Below are 22,209 nucleotides of genomic sequence, written 5' to 3'. Positions count from 1 at the left end.
TGAAAAACTTTAAAAAAATCCATATTTGCTTGGGCTGACAGGTTAAAGAGAGAGGAAAGGGAACTAATATTTCTGTTCAATCCCTCTATGCCTTACACTTGGTAGACATCCTCTCTCATAATTCTTAACGTCCCTCTGAGGTAGTTGGCATCACTTCCATTTCAGTGAGGAAGGAATTGAGTGATGTTGAAGAAGTTAGCCAAATTGTCCTAAGTCACTCAGCCAGGACATGTGGGAGCCAGAATGAAAACCAGATCTGTATTTATCCAAAGTCTATTCTTTTTCTTTCTATAAATTTATAAGATTTACTTATTAATCTTATTTTATATATATATCCCAATGACATTTATTTTTCACATCTTCATTTACTCATCATCTTTATTCTGTCTCAAATAAACTCCAAAGTTGTAGCACTGGATCATTAATGAGGTGCTAAGTGAGAATATTAGCAATCTAGAATGGAGAAATGGTAAAGGCAACATTCTTTCTTTTCTTTTCTTTTCTTTTTTTTTGTGAGGAAGATCAGCCCTGTGCTAACATCTGCCAATCCTCCTTTTTTTTTTTGCTGAGGAAGACTGGCCCTGGGCTAACATCCATGCCTCATCTTCCTCCACTTTATATGGGATGCTGCCACAGCATGGCTTGACAAGTGGTGCATTGGTGCACACCCTGGATCCAAACCGGCGAACCCCGGGCCGCCACAGCGGAAGGCGCGCACTTAACAACTTGCACCACCCAGCCGGCCCCCAACATTCTTTCTTGGTTAGTTACAAAGATTAAACTAAAGCAAATGTATGAATTCCCTTCTCCCTCCCAGAGGTCTGTATAAGAATGGGGCAAAGAACCATCACAAAGCCTGATCCAACAAATTATCTTGGTCTGGCCAGACAGACTGCGGAGAACTTTCTGGTGCGGGGACCTGGAGCAGCCCTCATGACCAGAGCAGAGGCCAAGCAGGGCAGCTGGGAGGCTCTGAGTGTTGCCTGCTCTGTGACTGACTAGTCCTCCATCTGCCATATTGTCAGCACTCTTCAGGAAGAGTCAGGCCTCACCAGGAAAGCTGCCAGCACCGTTTCCTTTCTGGCTCTGCTGCGTCAAGTCCAGAGGAAACTTGTTTATGTCAGCTTTCTCCTGGGACCACCCACACCATAAGCAGGAATGGCAGAGGGAGTGGGCAGCAGGGGTTGAGGACGAGACATTGAAAGAAGGTGGTTTTGGGAAGGCCCCCTGGAGCATGTCCTGGAAGGGGGTAGGAAAATAAGTTAGACTGGCCCAAAGTGCCTGAAACTGGACAGGGAGTTTGTAATCAAGAGCCCAAGTCCCTGGATGGGGACGGGAGAGGATGTATCTTCAGAGAAAGTGAACTGTGGTGACGCATTAAGTGACAGCAGGTGAGTTTGGCTTAGTCTCTGCTAGTCCTGTTGACTGGCCAGAAACATTTGCCCTTGCTGTTTTGCAGTCTGCTCTAGAATATTCTGTCTTAGCAGAACTGACAATAATTACAGCACTGTCTACTTTTCCCTTCCTGTGCCTTATGTACACATTCCTTTCCCTGCTTTAGTCCTCTCTTAGTTTTCCTTTTTTATTCGTGTATTTCTTTTAACTGCTGGCACCTATAGATACTGTATGGCCTTCTTAAAGTCTTCAGAACAAAAAGACTGATTGTTATGTGTTTGAGGATATGGACCATGCCTACTGCAGGAAGTACCAAATATATATATGGTTCACAGAATTTTCTATTTGGAAATGGAATTTATTTTGCTATATAGAAGTTAAATCAGGAGCTTTTTATTGTTGGTGCTATGAAAAACTGAACTTAATATAAACTTACTGAGGAGTGTTGAAGAATATGACTAATTGTGTGTGCTAGATACACAGTCAGGGACAGCTGTAGGAAGTACTGATAAAGAATTATGAAGAACAAAGTGTCACAGCACGCCTGACCAAGAATTGTGAAAAACAGGATGTCAGACTAAGCTCAGTGTAACTGCTGATGCAAATTGATAACTGCTGACGGTTGACTAAAAGCAAGATTGTGAAGCTATGAACCGCAGCTTCAGTTCCGGACAAGCAGAGCTGCATATCCAGCATTGTCGCCCCTTACGGGCTACCTGCATCAATTCAGGTTTTTGTTTTGTTTTGTTTACTTGGTTTTGTTCAGTAATAAGCTTAGCTAGTTTATATTTATGAATTGGCTCATTCACTTGGGTTTTAATTTCTTTTTTTCCCCAACAACATTGAATAAGTATTATTATGTTTGCTGGTTTGGGAATCAGATGCACCTGGGCTCAAATTCCCCATTCTGCAATTTACCAGCAGGAATATGGGGTAAGTTTTAACCTCTCTGAGTTTCGGATTCCTCATCTGTAAAATTGCAATGATAACAGCCACCTTGCAGGATTGTTCTGAGGATTAGCGGTGCTTATGTAGGCCTCCAGTATACTCTAGCGTTTAACGCCCAGTAGGTATTCCCTAAATAGAAGGAATGCTGCATATTACAAGTTAAGTAAATTGTGATGTGTTTTTTGCATGGAATATTATGTCACCACTTAAAATAAAATTTCCAGAGACTATTACTATGGAACAAAGGCTTACAGTAAAATATTAAGTATAAAGGCAGGTTATAAACCCCGATATACAGTATGATATAAACAATGCAGACAAAACCTCTGCCAGAAAGAAATGTCTGGAAGGACCAGACCAACACGTGAAAGTGAGAGTGGCAGCTGCGTCCACCCATTTCCGTCGCGGGGCAGGGCGCCTGCGTTGGGCTGGACGCGGCGGGCGCTGCTCTGCTGGAGCCCGGGGCCACGGGCGCCAGGAGGAGGTTCAGATCCGGCACTGGCAAATAAGGAGTCTGGGAAAGGGTTTCCTCTCCAACCAGAAGTGACACATGGGAAGAAACACCCACTTGGGGGCCCCAAAGGTTATCATATTTACATGTGGTGCCTGGAACAGGGAAGCCATCTTGCAAGCACGCGGGTCTGGAGCCAGGGTACCAAGGATGCTGGATGCAGAGTCCCACTGCTGGAGAAAACCATCGAGGGCTCTAACAAACCTGGAAACACTTTCCTCCATACTTTTTGGTTGTAAAGTAATAAATATCTATTTCTTTTTGGTGAGGAATATTGTCCCCAAGCTAACATCCATGCCAATCCTCCTCCACTTTATATGCCAGAGGCGACCACAGCATGGCTTGATGAGCCGTGTGTAGGCCCACAGCCCACAACCCTGCAAACCCCAGGCAGTGTTGGAGCATGTGCGTTTAACCACTATGCCACCATCAGGCAGGCCCCAAACGCCTTTTTTAAGGTGCTTCTAGCAGTGTGTTCTCTTACTTGAGGCTGAATACACACTAACTGGTTTGAAAAATATAGCTATTTTTAATTTTAATTAAAAAATTTTTTTCTCAAATTTTCCACTTTTCAAGATTCCCAAATCTTTAAATTGAGGAAAGGTATCTGAAGTAGTGAGGTATCGAATCATACCATAGTAATTTATTGGTGTGATTTGATGGTAACTGAAGGCTGGTTTCCAGGAGCTATTGAGTAATTATACCCTCTCTTCCCTCCATACCCTCCTGACTCCCCAAAATACTTTAACTGTGTGTCACCACAGTGATTGTTACCATGCAAACCAGTAAAATGTGTGCAACTATCTTTCGATTATCTCCTTTTTGACCAAGCTGTTGGCTGTGGCATATCTTACACAAAATATTACAAAATAATAAAGATGAGTAGCATTCACCAACGTGGCATTTACGGGTGGCTATTTTGTATCTTTTGCTCAGTGTAATCACCTACCATTAATGTCTCCTGTCATTTATGGCACCAAGTGAAAGCCAACAATCATGCCTAACATGTGAAGTACTTTTTTCTAGCAAAGTATTAGAAACCCTAAAGTATTAATTTTAAAGTTTCTTATGATGTAATTCTTATCAGGGGAGAGCTCCCTGCCTTGTTTTTTATAAGCTATACAGTCATAGGATCTTTGCAAACATATTGCCCAAATTCTTATTTTAGAGATCAGGAAACTAAGACCAGAGAAGTTGGGCTGGAGTAAGATTGCACAGCTGACGGAGCAGGCTCTATAACTGAGACCCTCTGACTGCCAACCCAGAACTGTTTTCACCAGATACTGAGGAAAGTCTGAAACTTCACAGCAGCCGCTTTTCCCGTTTAGCTTTTTTTGGAAAAATTTTCTTATTAAATGAGGGGTGACACAGATGTCAGGTATTTATGGCAACGATATTAAAATTCTGGGCCCAAACAGATTTTATTTAATTTGATGCTTTTCGAAAAAGTGTTTTGTGCTTTTCTCTTTATACTTTAGTAAAATTTTATATATAATAAATTTGCAAATATATGGTCTTAAAATTAACAGTTTAATTTTTAGCTTGGAAAATATGCACATGGTATTAATGTTAGGCCTCAGCATTTCTCTTCATATTAAGTTGCTACGAGCCTTATTAAACCTGCTTGATTCACAGGATGATAGAAAATAATGACAACATACCGGACATCTGACGAGAGGCAGATATTCTGTTTGTTTATTTTACAATCTGGGAAGATCTGACATCACACCCTCAAGAAGACAAATCAGGCCAAAGGGAGGCTCAGAGAGAATCAGGCTTTCCAGGACACATCTCACTAAAGAGATGTAGCACATAATCTGGGGAAAAATCACTTCAACTCTGAAAGCCTTAGTTTTCTCGTCTGTTCAATAGGGACAAGAAAATACCAATTCCAGAGGTTGTTCTAGAATTAACTGAGCGAGTTCTTGTCAAACACTTAGCAGACTGTCTGGCACATGTAGGAACATCAATTGGTCTTTGCAGATGCTGTTCGTCCAATCATCACTTTCTTCCTCTTTTTCTTTCCTCCAATTAATCTTTATATCTGACTCTTTTCTCCCCTTTCCATTTCTGCTCTCTTTTCTTTTCTACTCTTCCTTTGCTCATCATTTTCCTCTCCAGATATTCTTTAATTCTTTTCTGTCCAGATTATAACCTCAGCCAACCAGGGGCAGCACGCACAGCCCAGAGCTGCTGACTTCAAATCTCTCATATTCCACTGTCTAATAGTTATCACAGATCTTTTTTCCTGTTTCAATTATACTGCATTAAAAAAAAAAAGGAGACAAGCATCCTTGGTGGATCATTGGCACCTTTGTAGATCCATATGCTCTTTAAGACTCATGCCTTTAAATATGGATATTTTAAATTTGCAGTTCGTGAAAAAGATGAATTTACTTTCCTATGCAGTAAACATAATAGTCAACATTTATTGAGAACAGACTATGCACCAGGTCCTATTCTATGCATTTCATGTTTTAACTGATTTGAGTGCTGAGAGGAGCACGACATCTGACAAAACAGTATTTTTAAAGTTTTTTTGGGAAAAAAAACGATATGCCCATTAAATAAAATGATGACAATACAAAAAAGTGCACAGAAATTAGCTTGCACCCACAATTCCATGCTTCTGTTATAATCAGTAACAATTTAGTATACATCCTCATACATGCATATGTTTTATAGACATACATATCATATATTGAGATCATAATGCACACGTGTGTTTTTTAACTCCATATGCAATGTTGTGATAAAGTGTTTCTTGATGTTGAGACGAGGGCTGTAGATTAGGTTCTTGCAGGGAACCACAGCCATGCATATTCCCTTTACTGAAGAGACGTCCTCTTCTCTCAGGAAAGGTCATCATTTCCCACTGGCCACACGTATTCAAATTACAGTGGCGAGGATGACCCTGGTAGTGCCACATGACAGACTGCGAGGGAGCAGACAAAGGTTACCATCCTAAAATCTCTGTAGTGAACTTGCTGTTGCTTTGGAGAAAGCTAATGAAGCATCTCTGGGTTTCCCTGAACTGTTTTACTAGGCATGCATCTATCACCATTTTCCAAAGGGTGGTCTTATAATGAGAGAGGCATCTCAGGGGCTCTGAAAAGGCAGCAAGTGGAGAAGACCCTTATTTTGACCTCCAATAGAGCTTCTTACATTCATACTTCCTGTTTCATATGACATAAAAATACAGAACAGATATGATGGTCAACCTCTCTAAGGAGGCTTTATTACAAACTAGTATTCTTGGCCTAACTTGCAAGAGGCTAAAAACTGCAGGGTTCATGTAAGTCAGTAATGCTTGGGAACAACAGGTGGGGAGATTCTGAAGTTCTTAGAGAATGTCACAAGGAGTTGAATCACAGATGTAGGTTAGACCAGAGGTAGGTTTACAGCTGGGAAAAGGAAGGAGAGATTATGACCAGTCTGAGTTGAGTTTTTGCAGCAATCAGGACTAAACGCCAGGAAACATGTAACAAACCAGTTGTGACCCCTCTACTTTGGGGGTGAAGTAATGGCAAAATTCCAGGCCATTCTATGGCCTCACCCATAATCTGTGCTTTAGTCAGAATGAGAATTCCATTAGATGAGTAATACAGTCAGTGATTCATCTGAGGAAATTAAAGGCAACTTGACATTGAAAGCATTGACTGAACTTATACGAGGAGTCAACATGTAGGTGAGGGGTGATTTATACCTACAAGCGAGAACCTGACATCTTGAGCCCACTAATTTTACTGTGAGGCTCATGTCAACTAGTTTTTAGCCATATTTGTGTGTCAGTGGTACATGGGGTTAACACTTTATATTACCATAATAAGATCTTTAAAAAAGGGCAGTGTTTTTTTTCTTTCCCAGTAACGTGGAGTATTTTGTTGCAAACAAACCTTCCCTTGAGAATTAGAAACGCTGAACAATACATAAAACCATCAGTTTGAAGACCTTGGGGAACGATGAAACCCCCAAGGGCTTTGAGAGATCAAGATTCCCGGGAGAAGGTGCACTGGACAAATTTAGGAACCTCTTCATCTCTTCTAGGACCTCTCTGTCTCCCAGGTCCTCAAACTTACCATGGACATGAAGTCACCACCCCTTCATCGACAAGGTCCACAGGCTGCCCAGCCTCCCCCGAGGTGAGTGCTTGTTTCCACTGTGCCTGAGGTAGTGTGAGCTGCGGCAGCTGCGACACCAGGCCCCACCGCACCCGTCAGGGATCTGATTTCTCTCGCCAGTTCTGGAGTTGGATGAAGCAACATGCTGCAGGGTATGGGATTCTGTTTCCCCAGCATGCCCCAAGAGACCAGTTGAAAAATCTGGAAATGCATGGAAGTTAATGTCTTGTGGGGTACATTTTGATCAATGAAGGTTAAGTCATTCAATAGAGGGAGCCATTTGAATAAATTTCTCTCTCTTTCTACCTCTACCAGACTTTTCCAAGACAAGGTGTTTTTGTACAGTGAGCTGTGTGTCTTCATGAAGCTGGTCGTCTGTAGTAATACACCAGCCTGCATCTGCTTCTCCTTTTCTGCCCACTTTCTGTTCCCATTAGTTTTACTATCTCAGGGTTCTATCTCCCAGGAAACAATCAGCCCTCAGCCTTCACCTCAGGATTTCTTTTCTAGGGCACTTAGGCTAAGACAGAAGGAAAGTAGAGAGAAGTGAGCCCAATTTGGCTCTATTTCTCCCTTGAGGCATTTATCTACCTGTAAACAGAAGCCAAGAGGCCGAGAAGCTGAGCAAAGTTTCCAACAGTTTTGCAGGGCTGGTGGGCAAACATTGGCTTCAGATCTGTCAAGGAGGAGAGACCCAGGTAAACACTCCAGTTTGTTTGGTTTTTTTTTTTTTTTGCAGGGAAAGATTTGCCCTGAGCTAACACCTATTGCCAATCTTCCTCTTCTTTTTTTTTTCCTTCCCAAAGCCCCAGTGCAAGGTTGTATATCCTAGTTGTACAAAAACTCCAGTTTTATCTTGCGACTAGAGAAGTGCTAGATGTGCTCTCAAAAATAATGAAGACTGGCATTAAATCAACTAAATCCTTGATTGAATTAAAATTAATCTTCCTCTTATCTAATGGCCAAACAAAAATGAATTCTCTCTGGAAGACAGTATTATCTAGAGTCTTAAAATATCTCTACAATTTATTATATATATTGTCTAGCTGCCAATAAAAAGTTACTGGGTATACCAGGAGATGAGAACTTGACTTAAAAACAAGAGAAAAACAGATTATAGAAATATACTCGCTAGAGATCCAAATATTGGAATTATTATACATGATGTTTAAAATAACATATTAATATGTTCCTGAAATCAGATGACGAAATGGAAAATCTCATCATAAACCTAGAAAATATAAAAATTATTCAAGTGGAAATTATAGAACTGAAAAAATATAATGACTAAAATTAAAAAGTTAGGGAGCCGCTCCCATGGCTTAGCGGTTAAGTGCGCATGCTCCGCTACCGGCGGCCCGGGGTTCGGATCCCAGGCGCGCACCGATGCACCGCTTCTCCGACCATGCTGAGGCAGCATCCCACATATAGCAACTAGAAGGATGTGCAGCTATGACATACAACTATCTACTGGGGCTTTGGGGGGAAAAAAAAAGGAGGAGGACTGGCAATAGATGTTAGCTCAGAGCCGGTCTCCCTCAGCAAAAAGAGGAGGATTAGCATGGATGTTAGCTCAGAGCTGATCTTCCTCACACACACACAAAAAAAATTAAAAAGTTAATGGAAACAGATTAGAAGCAATTAAAGAGAACATTAGCAAATTGGAACATAGATTGGGAGAAAATATCCAGTATAAAGCACAGAGAGAAAAGAGAATGGAAAATACAAGAAAAAGAAAAAGTGAAAGTATAAGAGATAAATGGGAAATGGTGAAAATATTTAACACACGTGTAATTGAAATCCTACCAAAAAAACTTGAAGAGATAGATAAAGCAGAGACAAAATTTGAAGATCAAAATGATATAATTTTACAAAATGTCAAGTCACAAATTCAGGAAGTCATAAACTCCATTCAAATTAAATACAGAGAAAACAACATATAGGTATACCATAGTAAAACTGTTCAAAACCAAAGACAAATAGTAAATATTTATACAAGATAGAGAGAAAAGACACATGATCTTCAAAATAGCAACAATAAGACTGACACTTGAATTCTCAAAAAAAAGTGGGCCACCAGCGTCAAATGACATCTAACGTCAGAGCTAGAAGAAAATAACTACTAGAATTCTACAGCCACTGAAAATACCTTTCTAAAGTGAAAGTGAGATGAAGATGTTTTCAGATGAAAAAAACTGAGAGAATTGTTCACCAGTCGACTTACACTAAAGAAACTCTAATGGGAGTTCTTTAGTTAGAAGGCAAATGGTTCCAGATAGAAATCACAATGAAACAGGAAGAAATAATGAACAGAAAGGATAAATACATGTGTAAATCTAAATGAATATGAAATGTATAAAAGAATACTCCTATCTGGAAGGGTTTAAATTATATACAGGAGTAAAATCTATGAAAACAACAGCACAAAAGGTGGAAACAGGGTCAATGGTGTTAAATTGCTATATGAACCTTGCATTGTTTGGGAAGGAATTTAAGTACTACTTTTTATCAGACTTTAACTAGTCAAGGATGCATGTAGCAGTCTCTAGAGTAAAAGCTAAAAGGATAGCAAAAGTGTATAATTCACAAGCTAATAGAGGTGAAAAATAGAATAAAAATCTAATTCAAAAGACTGCAGGAGGGAAGGAGGGAGGGAGAGACAGAGAGACAGCAAGAAAATCAAAGGTTAAATTTAAACTCCTAAGTATGAGTAATTGTATTAAATGTAAACAGACTAAATATTCCAATTAAAAGACAATAATTATCAGACAATAATACAAATATTATATGCTGCTTGCAAGAGACTCATCTTAAATACAAGAAAGCACAAAAATTAAAGTAAAAAGACAGAGGCATATAAACCATGCAGACACTACACAGAACAGAGCTGGTATACTAATATCAAATAATGTAGGTCAAAATAGTTACTTAGAGATAAAAAGAATATTTCAAATGGTAAAAAATTTAATCCCTCAGGAAGCTACAATAGTCTAAAATCAATTAACTTGACAAGAACTTTTCAAAATAATTAAAGCAAAACCATACATACAAAACCATAAAAGGAGAAATAGGCATATCTGCAGTCATGGTGGGAAATTTTAACACAAATCTCTCAGTAACTGATGGAGCAAGCCAAAAAAAACAAAAAACAAAAAACAAAAAAACAAAAGAAACACAGTAGACATTCAGAAGATTTGAACAACACAATAACACAATTAACAAAATTTACTTAATTGACATATAAAATGTAACTGGCAACCATTGGCTACACATTCTTTTCACAAGCACGTAGAACATTTACCAAAATTGACTAGGTGATGAGCCACAAATGAAGTTTCAATAAATTCCAAAAGACTGAAATTATGCAGAGTATGTTCTCTGACAACAATTTAATTCATCAAGAAACCAATAACCAAAAGATAATTAAGGTTTAAAAAAAGAAGCCTCAACCCTTACCTCACTCCGTAGACAAAAATTAACTCAAGATAGATTATACCTAAATGTAAAGGAAAAGTCTATAAATCTTCCATAGAAAATGTAGGACCTTTGTGACCATTGGCAGGCAAGGTTCCCTAAAACAAGACATAAAAAGCCAAAAAGCACTAGCTATAAATGAAAAAAACTTACCAACTAGACTTCATTAAAATTAAAAAATTCTGCTCTTTAAAAGGCATCATTAATAAAGGAAGACACTATAAAAAGAATATTTATAACTGAATAATAAGAGAGGACAAACAACCGAATTTTAAAATATGAGCACAAGATTTGGACAAACACTTCACGAAAAAGATAGAAATGACCAACAAACACATGCAAATTCTCACCATCATTAGTCATTAGAAGAAATATAAATTAAAAAAAAATGATCTTGTTGAGGTGGGGAACTTCCCTCTTTTACCCTTCCTGTGTTCTTGTAGCTGTACGACCATATTAACAGGAGTAAAACCCAATTTAATTACATGTGCATGGAAAATCATAAAAATGACACTTGGAGAATGAACAAAGCACATAGTTTATATAGCTTTTACACAAAGAAACAATAAATTTGTGAGGAATGACAGGACAAAGAAATGGAGGTTTGAGGTATGTAATAAGAGAGGAATATAAACAGAGTTTAGCTTGAGGTAGTAAATTAGTAAAAGCAACAGGGTCTGTTTATAGAGGCCTCTCAGCCTTGACTTCCCTGGCTCTGGGGATAAGGATGTCCCTCTCAGTCTTCAGGAACAGGGAGGGCCCCTTTCACATAGGAGATTTACTTCCTGCTTTCAGGGAGAAAAAGGATGGTCAGAGTGTCCTTTTTGCACCTGCTGTTTCTTAAGTAACTTGAACTCTCAGTATGCCATTGTGGGCTATTTTGGAGTGGCCTGCCCTGGCCCCAACAACATACCACTACAAACATACTAGAATGACTAAAGTTAACAGGCTTGACAATGCCATGGGTTGGTGAGAATGTGAAGCAATTGGAACTCATACAATGGGAATCCTAGCACCCTTGTGGACAGCAGAGGGAACCCCGCCTGGTCTTTTTGACCCATCCTCTCCCCTCCTAGCACTCTATCAGACAGTGCTCCACTCCTATTCACAGGGTTTTCATGGCCATTTTTTTTGGAAATGGGTCACTAGTCCTTCTCCCTAGTCCATCTTAGTCTGGAAGCTCTGCTGAAACCTGTCCACCGTGGGTGACCCTGTTGGTGTTTGAAATCCTGGTGGCATAGCTTTCAGCATCACAGCAACATGCAGCTGCCACAGTATGACAACCGACAGATGGGTGGTGTGGTTTCCTGACCGTGACACAAGCCCAGGCCATGGGTGAAAACACCAGATCTTAACCACTAGACCACCTGGGCTGGCTACCCACACCCACACCTCAGCAGTAAATGGGAACAGACTGTTGATGCATGCCACAAAAATAAACGAATCTCAAAAACATTATGTTGACAAAATAAGCCAGACAACAAAAGATTACATTCTATACGACTCCATTTATATGAAGTCCTAAAATAGGGAAATCTTAACCTATAGTGACAGAAAAGCACAATAGAGGCTGCCTGGGCCCGGGGTGTGGGAAAATCGACTGCAAAAGGGCATGAAGGAACTTTATGGGAGGTGATGGTGATGAATAATATCTTGAATTTGCTGGAGATTACACAGGTGCACACATGTGCCAAAATTTATTGACCGGTACACTTAAAATGAGTACATTTTGTTGTACTTAAATCATAACTCAATAAAGTTGATTTAGAAAAATAGAATCAAAAGACATACAAATAAAGATAAGAAGAAATTTTCCAAATGTTTGGAAATTAAGCAGTATAATTCTAAATGATGCATCTGTTTAAAAAAAATCACATACAAAAATGAGCAAAAATTTAAACTGAATGATAATGAAAATAAGGAATGCTCAAACTTGTTAATTGGACAAAAGTCATGCTTAAAAGGAAATTTATAGCCTTAAGTGCAAATATTAAAAACATCTATAAATTATTTAAATACCCAAATACCTAAATTTCATAACCTCAAGGAGTTACAAAAAGAACTGCAAATTAAACTAGAAGGAAGGAAATAAAGACTAAAGCAGAAATTAATCAAATATAAAGCAAATTTATAATAGGATCAATTAATTCAAAGGTTGGTTCTTTGAAAGGAATACCATTTATAAAGTCTTGGTAAGACAGATCCAGAAAAAAGAAAGAAGTCATAGATAATCTCAGCAATGAAAAAGAAGACTTCTGTACAGTTTCTATGAATATTAGAAGCATCATAAGAGGATATTTTAAACAACTTTATGGCAATAAACTTGAAAATTTGGATAAAATAGATGAATTCCAGAAAATCAAAACTGATCAAAATGCATAGGAAATAGAAATAATCCTATATTTATTTAAGATATTAGACCTTTGAATCTGCAATTAAAATCTTTTCTGCAAAAAATAAAATTTTAGGCCCACATGACTTCAGAGGGAAATTTTTCCAAATATTTAAGGAAGAAAAGGCCATTCTTATGCAAACTCTTCTAGACAATTAAAAAAGAGGTAACTCTTCCCAAATCATTTTATAAGACCAGCATAAGTTTAATACCAAACCTAAGTGGCACTTAACAAGAAAATATTACAGGATAATCTTGCTCATTGTTACAGATGCAAAAATCCTAACCAAAATATCAGCAAAAAGCTATATAAAAAGGACAATATATTATGAGTAGTTATAGATGTACTCCAGGGACTCGAGGTTAGTTTAGCATAAAGAAGATCTACCAGTGGATTTCACTACGTTAACAGAATAGAGAAGAGAAATCATATAATCATTTTAATAGAAACAAAAAGCATGAGATAAAATTCAATGCTTATTCATTATAAAAATTCTTAGAAAGCTGAGGATAGAAGGGAGCTTACTTTATCTGATAACAGATAGCACTAAAGAACCTACAGCAAATATCATGCTTAATGGCGAACTACTGCAACATTTTCCCTAAGTTCATAAATGAAACAAGAATGCCTGCTACCGTCACTTCCATTCAACATTACTCTGCAAGTACTAGCCTATGCAAAATATCAAGAAAAAAGTCGTAAGCATTGGAAAGGAAGAAATAAGTAAATGGTAGTGTATGTACAACAACCCAAAAGAACCTACAGGAGAACTAGTAAAACTAATGAGTGAATTTGTAAGATTGCTGGATACGGGGCAGTATACACGAATCCATATTTCTTAACACTAAGAACTAGTAAAAATTGAGAAGTTAAAATGTTCAAAAGCATCAAAACAGCAAAATCTAGATGAAAAGTGATGAAAGATATAAGCACTCTACATAAAGCTACAAAACATTATTGAGCATAATTAAAGAAGACATAAATAAATGGAAGAAAAATCATTTTCATGGTTTGGAAGACTCAATATACCATGTATGTAAAATATTTCCTAAATTCATCTATAGATCTAATGTAATTCCAATGAAAGCCCAAACAGGTTCTGTGAAAAACCTGATGGGCTAATTCTAAAATGCATATGGCGATGCAAGGGCCAAGAAGAGCCAAGATAGTCTCGAAGAAAAAGGAGAGAACTGAAGCACTTATAGTTCCAAATATCAATACTTACTGTGATACTGCAGTGGTTACCAACAGACAAGCGACTCCTGGAACTGAATCAGAGAATCCAGACAGACTTGCAGACACATGCAGCAGGGTTAATGAGAAAAGTGGCTTTCCAGAGAAGTGAGGAAAGAGTATTTTTTACAAATAAATGGTGCTGAATCAATTGGATATCTGTACATAGAAAAAAAGTGAATCCTAATCCTCTTTTCACACCACATAAAAAAAAATCAGTTCCACGTAGATTCAAACTAAACATGAAAGTTTAAAAAAATAAAACTTCTAGAAGAAAGCATTGGAAAATATCTTCATAATCACTGGGGAGGGGAATGATTGTTTTCAGCATGATGAAAAGCACTAACCACAAAGTACAAGACTGACAAATTGGGCTACATTAGACTTTAAAACTTCTTTTCATCAGAAAACACCATGAATATAGCAAATAGGCAAGCCACAGAGTAGGGAAAAATTATATATAAAGAATTACTAAAAAAAAATTAACAATAAAACAGACAACCCAATAAAAAAAATGCTCATAAGATCTTTTAAACAAGCACTTCACAGGAGAACCAGATGATCAACAGACTATGAAAAGGTGCTCGGCCTCAGTTCTCAGGGAAATGTAAATCAAACCACAATGAGATAACAATCTATCCCCAGTGGAATGGCTAAATTAAGAAGGAAAAACCTGTCAATACGAAGTGTGGAGATGTGGAACAACAGGAGCTCACAGTGCTTGTAAGAGAGAAATTGGCTCCGCCACTGTGGAAAACCATTTGGCAGTACATATGACAGCTGTTCATACACATACCATATGACACAGCCACTTGGCCCTTATGCACACTCCCAACAGATATGTGTACACATGAGTATCAGTTGTGCAGCACTGTGCAGCATAGCCTGGAAACAACACGGATGCTCACCAACATAAGAATAGATAAATACAATATGGTATAGTCAGACAATGGAAAGACTCCTCAGCAATGAACATGAACAAACTCCTACTTAATGCAAAATATGAATGAGTTTTACCAACGTAAGTGAAAGAATCCAGACACAAAATGATACATACTGTATGATTCAATCTGTATTAAGTTTAAAAATCAGACAAAGCTAAATGATGGTAATAATCAGCAAAGTTTAGTGAAGTAAGGTGAATAAGCTCCAGAGATCTGCTGTGCAACACTTTACCTGTGGTTAGCAACAAGGTGCACTGCAAATTTAAGAGGATACATCTCAAACTAAGTGTTCTTATCATAATAAAATCTTTAAAAAAAAAAAACCCAAACTAAATGATAGTGTTAGAGGTCAGGATAGTGGTTACATTGGGAGAGGAAGTAGAGGGGTCATGGTTGGGAGAGAGCAGAGGGAGGGGCTTCCCTGACACTGCTTATGTCCTGGTTCCTGATCTCGTGGTGATTATACGAGTGTGTTCCTGCCGTGATAATTCATCAAGCTCTGTGCTGATGATGTGCTTTTCTGTAAGTTATATATCAATAAAGTTTATCTAAAAATAAAGGAGATCAAAAGAAGCCAATTCTGGGTATGATGGAGGATAAAACGTGCTTTTATCAAAGGCCTTGTGCCTTTAAGTACGTATTCATTTTCTTCTTCACCACAACCTGATGGAAAATATACTCAAATCTTTATTTTACAGATGAAATACTGAGACTGAGAGGGAGTAAGCCAAGTTCCAAGGCCTTGTCCAAGGGCTCACAGCTTGTTTTTACATCTCCAAATCTTTTGTTTTCTGTAGTGTTTATGTCATCTTTTATAGTTTGCTTCAGAGTTCACAACTTTCTTTGTCAGACAATATCTCGTTAAATAATCTACTTGGTTGAATCTAATCATTTAAATTACAAAGAAAGATAATCCATCTTATATAAATCTGTCTTTGCTTTCCAGATAATCTCTTGAGAAGGCAACTTGTCAAGGTAACGAAGAAGTTAATAGAACTTCTCAACTCGCAGTTGAGTTGAATGCAGCTGAAATAGGAGAGTAACCAACATGATTTACTCCATTCACTCAAAGTGAAAGAAATGTAACATTCTTTTATTTTTCTAAGTCAAATAAATTTCTTCTCCACACACACACCATCAAGGTTGGAAGTAAATCCAATTTTTATCTCTCAGAAAATCTAATTTTATTCATGGAGTGGATGGGGGGACCCCTTTCCTATCCTGGGATTCAATAAGGAATCCTGGGGTTTATTGGAAGTTTGAGATGGACCTCTGACCTTGACTCTTATTGTCACTGTCAAAATGTTCACTGTCCAAGCTGAGTAGTGTATTCCACACCAAACGTCACAGTCAGGAACCTCATTGCTGCTGGACCATGCAGGCATCCCCTGTGTGAGAAGTGGGCAGCTCGACCACTTACACACGCTTACCCACCACCCCCTTCCCTCAAATCCACTCTCTTTCAACCCTTAGAACTCTGCCCTTTTCAGATACCTCAGCTCCTAGATTCCATTCTAGGAAAGCTTTTGGAAGAACCTGAGGGATTTATAAGCAAAATACTTTGGGCAGCACTTTTGTTACCCAGCCCACTGACCCCATAAGACATTAACCACAACCCTGCTCAGAACAAGTCTAACATGTTCTCTTTAGCTTACAGGAAACCACAAAGAGAGGAAGGAGAAGATGGTTGAGACATAGGGCAAATCTGATTAAAACCGTTTGAAGGCAACATGGCAGTCTGCCTTGACCTGACATAGACACTGCAGTTCATTATGTGCTCATTTTAATACCTTACCATATAATAGAACAAACCCACCGACGCCATGACAGTTTACAACTGCCATGGCAATGGCAGGATACAACCAAATAAGGAAAGAAAAGACGTGGCACCCTTACTTCCCAGAAAATCCTGCCCATTTCCCTGAATAACTATGAATATTCCTCCCCTTCATTACCTAGACCCCTTATAATAGCTGCTTAAGCACCCCAAGAACTGAGAAGTTGATTTGTGGACTTGATTCCCACTTCTCCATTCTTTGGCCATTGAAAAAAGCTTGTGCTATTGAATGCTCAGCTTTGGTCTCGTTTCAAAGTTGTGACACCGAACAGAGGAAGAACCCGAAGAGGAAGAGCGAGAGACCTTTCCTCACATCTCTCCCTGGTTGAGGAGTGAGTTCAATTGGTAACACTTTGGGAACATTTCAAAAGTGTTTGGGACACAGTTTAAGCAGGTGTATGTGTGTGGGTATGGAAATTTCCAGCAAACAGATTGCTGGAACTCCTGCCAAGGCAGTTGAAGTTTAACTTTATTCTATAGTCACAGGCTGGTGTGGCTCGGTATTTCCCCAAAGAACAACACCAGCTTTTGGAATTCCTCAAAAGCTATGGTTGGGGAAAAGCAGAACCATGTGTTTGGGATGGGGGTGGCACTTCAGTGGAGGAGGTCAACACTGCTAGTGGAAGTTTAGGGTGGAGGTGCTGTAGATGCGGAACAGCTCCGTGGACGTGCATGCACACACAGGAGGAGGAGGTGGTGGGACTCCCCTCCTTTCTGGAATGGCACACAGCCTAAGTGGTGGCACAAGGAGGGTCCTAGGAATAGGCGGAGGGCACTGAAATAATTCCTTAGGAATAACTGATGCCCTTAAGGGGTTTTCTGAGGGTTGGTGTGGTCTGAGAAACAAGGCTGTGTGTATTTGGGTCTATGCTACTATAATAGGATTAATAATTATGGTAATTACACCAGCAAGTGAGCCTCACCAACATTCCAGCTACTGTGCTAGATGCATATATTCATCATGTCAGTTACCATCCTGAAGATAAGCGCCATTAGCCTCATTCTACAGATAAGGGAACTGGAGCAAGTGACCCGCAGAGTAGTTAGTAAACAGCAGAGCTGGGATTCAAATCCAAGTCTAGATCCAAAAGCTGTGTGTTTACCACTCCTCCACATTTATTCTGAGAAACAAAGCCAACGTATATGTTGTGATTCCCTTCTTCTTACCAAAGCAGAATGCACTAGAGATTGTGGGGCCTGGAATTGACATTGGACATGGTAGATTTAAGCTTGCTAGGACCAGATGGCAGAGAATACAAATGTTATGCAGGCTGGGAAATAAAGAAGTAATTTACTGCCAGCAATGGATTTGGATTTTTAAAAAATCTTGTTGGATAGCCTGTACATCTGTGTGGATGTTAGGCAGAAATTATGTTCATTGCATGGGTGTAGTAGCAACAATTTTTCAATAGTTCTTAAAGAAATTAAAATGTGACTCCTCTTTGTTACAGGCAATTAGAGCTACTAATTTCTTGCCTCATTTTTAAAAAAAGTTTTATTAATTATAAAAAATAAGCACTCAATAAATGTACTTAAAACCATTGAATTGTACCCACTTTAAACAGATGAGTTTTATGGTATGTAAATTGTATCTCACTAAACTGTTAAAGTACATTTTCATGCTGAAGAGTTATTTATATCTCTTCATAGCTTCTTCAGTGATATATATGCGTACACGGACTTTAGTCATAATTACTTTGTTTGTACTTAAGATAGTGTTGCATTCACTTTCCCCCCGTTGCATATCTGTGTTGTTAATGGTTGCGCAGATTCCCTCACCACTTGTCGTTGTTCCATCAGCCATTGTGTAGCTGGTGCACAACTGGATTGTTTCTAGGGCTTTGCTGTTACAAATGTCACTGTTTTACAAAGGTATGTACATATAGCTTTTATTACTTAAGATCAATTTCCAATAGTGGGATTACTAGGTCAAACGCTATGACCCTTTTAGGATTCTTGTTATATGCTGCTAGAAATAGTGCATCAATTTTAGTGCCACTGACAACTTGGAGTTCACACATATCTTGCTGGTCTTTTCAGCTTCTTCCTTGATTTGATATAGTTGAGTGGCTAATATCATGAGGGACTCTATAATTTTGGAAAAGTTCAACTACTATTCCTTATTTCTCCCCTGTATACTAAGAAGGTTTCTGCAAGTGAGTATTTTAAAGATGAAGTATTGCTAACCCTCAGTTAAACTAAAATGAAATATATTTTTATAACCTTTCTAGTATTTAAAAATAATAAACGACTCCCCTTACTTCTCTTCCTTACTTTTCCTCTGTGTGTGGCACAGTTCCCTCTTTCTTTGTTGTTATAAAGATGTTTATGGCATCTCCAAGCAATTAAGACAATACTGAAGACTTTAAAAATATATCTCCCATTTCCTAAATGAGGTTACAGATTGTGTAGAATGTTGGTGCAAATGCCCATCTATGTTTGTCATTTAGCTTTTACCTTCATCCTATGTATATAAATAAGAATTAGCTAAAAAAAAGGGGGGGGAGGGGAAATTAATGTGACTTCTGCATTAGGCACTGAGGAGTTAAAATTAAGACTCCAGAGTATATTGTGGCAATCAGATTATGAGAAACTTGAAGGCTAAACAATGTCTTATTCTTATCTTGAATTTTTCAAAGAACACAACAGTGCTGAATAGGTTCTCATTGAATGAAATTAAATTTTTAGTTCTGAGCAAACTCCTATGATTCCAGTCAGTAGGAAGAAATGTCAGATGTGGCCTGAGGCTGGTTCTATCTACAGTAAGAATAAGCATCTGCCCTCAAGGGGCAAACTAAAAGGAAAAGGTCCTAATAGCGTTTACCATCCAACTACAAAGTCTCCGTCATTAAGAAGTTATGGCTTCTCTTGTATTCACTGTGCTTCCTAGAGGAGCGCTGATTACCAGTGATGGCAAAAGGTAGAGCTGAACCTTCAGAAGTCAAGAGGTTTGCCTCAGGTCACACAGTGAGAGCGGAATTAGGACCACATCAGATTCTCATCATCATAGGAGTCTTTTTTCAAACAATTGCTCCAGGGAGTTAGTGCTGCTTGCTCTGCTACCCTTTCAGAGAATCACAATGGAAGATTAATATGCCAAGGCAGAAAGAAACCTGTTCAGTTTAGTTTACCATGGAGTGGAGGACTTAAAATTATCAAAATTGAGTTTAAAAAAGGAAAAGTTAAGAATTTAGTCTTATTTTTCCTTGTGAAATAAAGGGCAATTTTCTTTACTCTTGAGCTTGTAAATGCTTTTAGGAATGCCATGTCAAAAACAAATAGGCCTACATAAACCCTTATACTAGCTACTCTACTGGAGGGAAATAGAATTCATTTGCTTACCTCTTATGTGGCTATCAGTGGACTATATTACAGCCCCTCATATTATGTCAAAACAAAACCAACAACAAACAGACAAAAAACATACTTGCTCTTTGCTGTGTGTCTCTGACAACGTTTTGGAGTTTCCTCATGAAGTGGTCATCTGCTGTGAAAATTAATAAACAGAAACCTCATTAAACTGGAGTCAGGAGGCCAGAAGGGGAAGCTCTCACACTCTAGGAGGGTTGCAGAGCCCAACAGAAGAAGAGAGACTTCCTCCTCTTCTTGCCCTCCCAGCTCAGCCAATGAGAGACTGTCACCACTCGGCCAATGAAAAGCCACTTCACCTGGAACTCTGTTTACAATAGCACTCCCAACTTCCTCTCCCCTCTGTAAAAGTCTCTCCTCCCTTGCCGCTGGGTGGCTTGCCGTTGTTACAGACCCCAAATTGCAATTCTTTGCTGATCCCTAATAAACCCATTTTTTGCTGAAGAAATAACTGGCTTTTAATTTGTTTAAGGTCAAGACTTCTACGTGTATCACTACAGAAAAGGGGTTCAGAACTGATGAGTCAGATCCCTTCCTCATTTTATAGGCAAGAACTCTGATCCTAGGAAGGTAACAGGATTGTTAAAATCATTGACAGAGCTGAGCTTCTCACCAGGACTTTTGTTCCACGTGGTCCTTTTCTATCCTGTTATGGAGTCTTTCACCCAACCCAAGCTACGGTATAATTAACAAGTTCAAGTTCTTGGAGGAAGAAGGTAGATGAGCACCTTTTAAGAAAATGTGCTGCTGAGAGGCAAAGAAAGACATATTTTAGGAGGGCCAGCCCTGAACTAAAAATTTCTACTCCTTTTTTCCCTTTCCAGACAGAACTGCAGATAGCTGGCAAGGACCTGAATACAACCCAGGGCAGGCAGACAGGCAGCCAACGTCAAAGTGGAGGCAAATTCTTTCCCTTTGCTTCAGGGCTAATCTGAAAAAATACAGCCATACAATATCATGAATCTTGTTGTACTTTGTTTCTGCTGGGTTTCTGGTTCAGTTAAGTAGAGATATGTTAAGATTTAGCTTTAAAATTTTGTAAATTTTAAATAAGTTAGAGAATTAGAAGTTGAAAAATTCACAAGTAAAATTTACTAAAAATCTATCAGGCTTAGATCTTCTGAATGTTTTCAAAACTAAATTGCTCTATTTCTATAAAATGATGAGATAAATTACCTACCAACTAACTGATAACATCTCAGGACCTTGGAACAAAAACCATGCCTGGATAGCAAATGTCTGATTAATTCCAACAAAACGTGGCTTCTAAAGCCAAGTAAGATAATTGGAAATACTACACAAACGTGATACAAAGTTATTCCCAAAAAGATGAAACATGTAAAATGCTGCCGATGTGGAGTGCATGTGTCTATTTCAATGTAACTTCCCTTGCTTTGGTATAATTTGAAAAATGTAGCCATTATGGTTTTTTTTGTTGCTGTTGTTCCAATCCAAAAGATAAGTAAAATTTAGGTATGGACTAATTTTATTCTAATCTGGAGTTGAACTATGCCAATTTATGTGACCGGGTATTATGTGTAGGATCTATATAGAATATTAAGTAAGAGAAAGGAAGAAGGGAACACTTTATATTAGTCAGGATTCTCCAGGGAAACAGAACATAAATATATATGTATATGAAGAGATTTATTTGCAGAATTGGCTCATTTGATTATGGAGGCTGAGAAATCCCACGATCTGCTGTCTACAAGCTGGAGACCCAGGAAAGCTGGTAGTGTAGTTCAGTCCAAGTCCAAAGGTCTGAGTTCCAGGGGAACTGATGGTGTAAATCCATCTGAGGCAGGAGAAGACCAGTGTCCAGCTCAAGCAGTCAGGCAGAAGGGGCGAATTCTCCCTTCCACTGCCTTTTGTATTATTCAGGCCTTCAGTGGATTGGGTGAGGCCCATGCACACTGGGGAGGGCAATCTGCTTTACTAAATCCACTGATTCAAATGCTAATCTAATCCAGAAACATCCTCACAG

General features: G+C 38.6%; 2 long non-coding RNA genes across 4 annotated transcripts in view; one reads left to right on the top strand and one right to left on the bottom strand.

Moving 5' to 3' along the window:
* Positions 1–4,429: 4,429 nt before the first annotated feature.
* LOC147915103 (uncharacterized) lies at positions 4,430–20,883 on the bottom strand. 3 transcript variants are annotated; one of them, XR_015554413.1, is made up of 4 exons: positions 14,068–14,662; positions 7,567–7,651; positions 6,934–7,176; positions 4,430–5,789 (listed from the first exon to the last, which is right to left on the bottom strand). It is a non-coding gene; the product is annotated as an uncharacterized LOC147915103 (long non-coding RNA). The 3 variants fall into 3 exon arrangements; XR_015554411.1 differs by lacking the exon at positions 14,068–14,662 and adding an exon at positions 20,284–20,883 and having other exon boundaries at positions 4,431–5,789; XR_015554412.1 differs by lacking the exon at positions 14,068–14,662 and adding an exon at positions 10,603–11,220 and having other exon boundaries at positions 4,431–5,789.
* Positions 17,029–22,209, top strand: part of LOC147915102 (uncharacterized) — a 51,445-nt gene continuing 46,264 nt past the window's right edge. The window contains exon 1 of the long non-coding RNA XR_015554409.1: positions 17,029–17,188. This is a non-coding gene — a long non-coding RNA (uncharacterized LOC147915102). The remainder of the gene's footprint in view (positions 17,189–22,209) is intronic.

Source organism: Ceratotherium simum, chromosome 15, assembly GCF_057802395.1.
Source record: "Ceratotherium simum simum isolate JZ-2026a chromosome 15, ASM5780239v1, whole genome shotgun sequence".
Lineage (NCBI taxonomy): Eukaryota > Metazoa > Chordata > Mammalia > Perissodactyla > Rhinocerotidae > Ceratotherium > Ceratotherium simum.
Note: the sequence above shows the minus strand (reverse complement) of the source record. Positions and strands in the feature narration are given on the sequence as shown.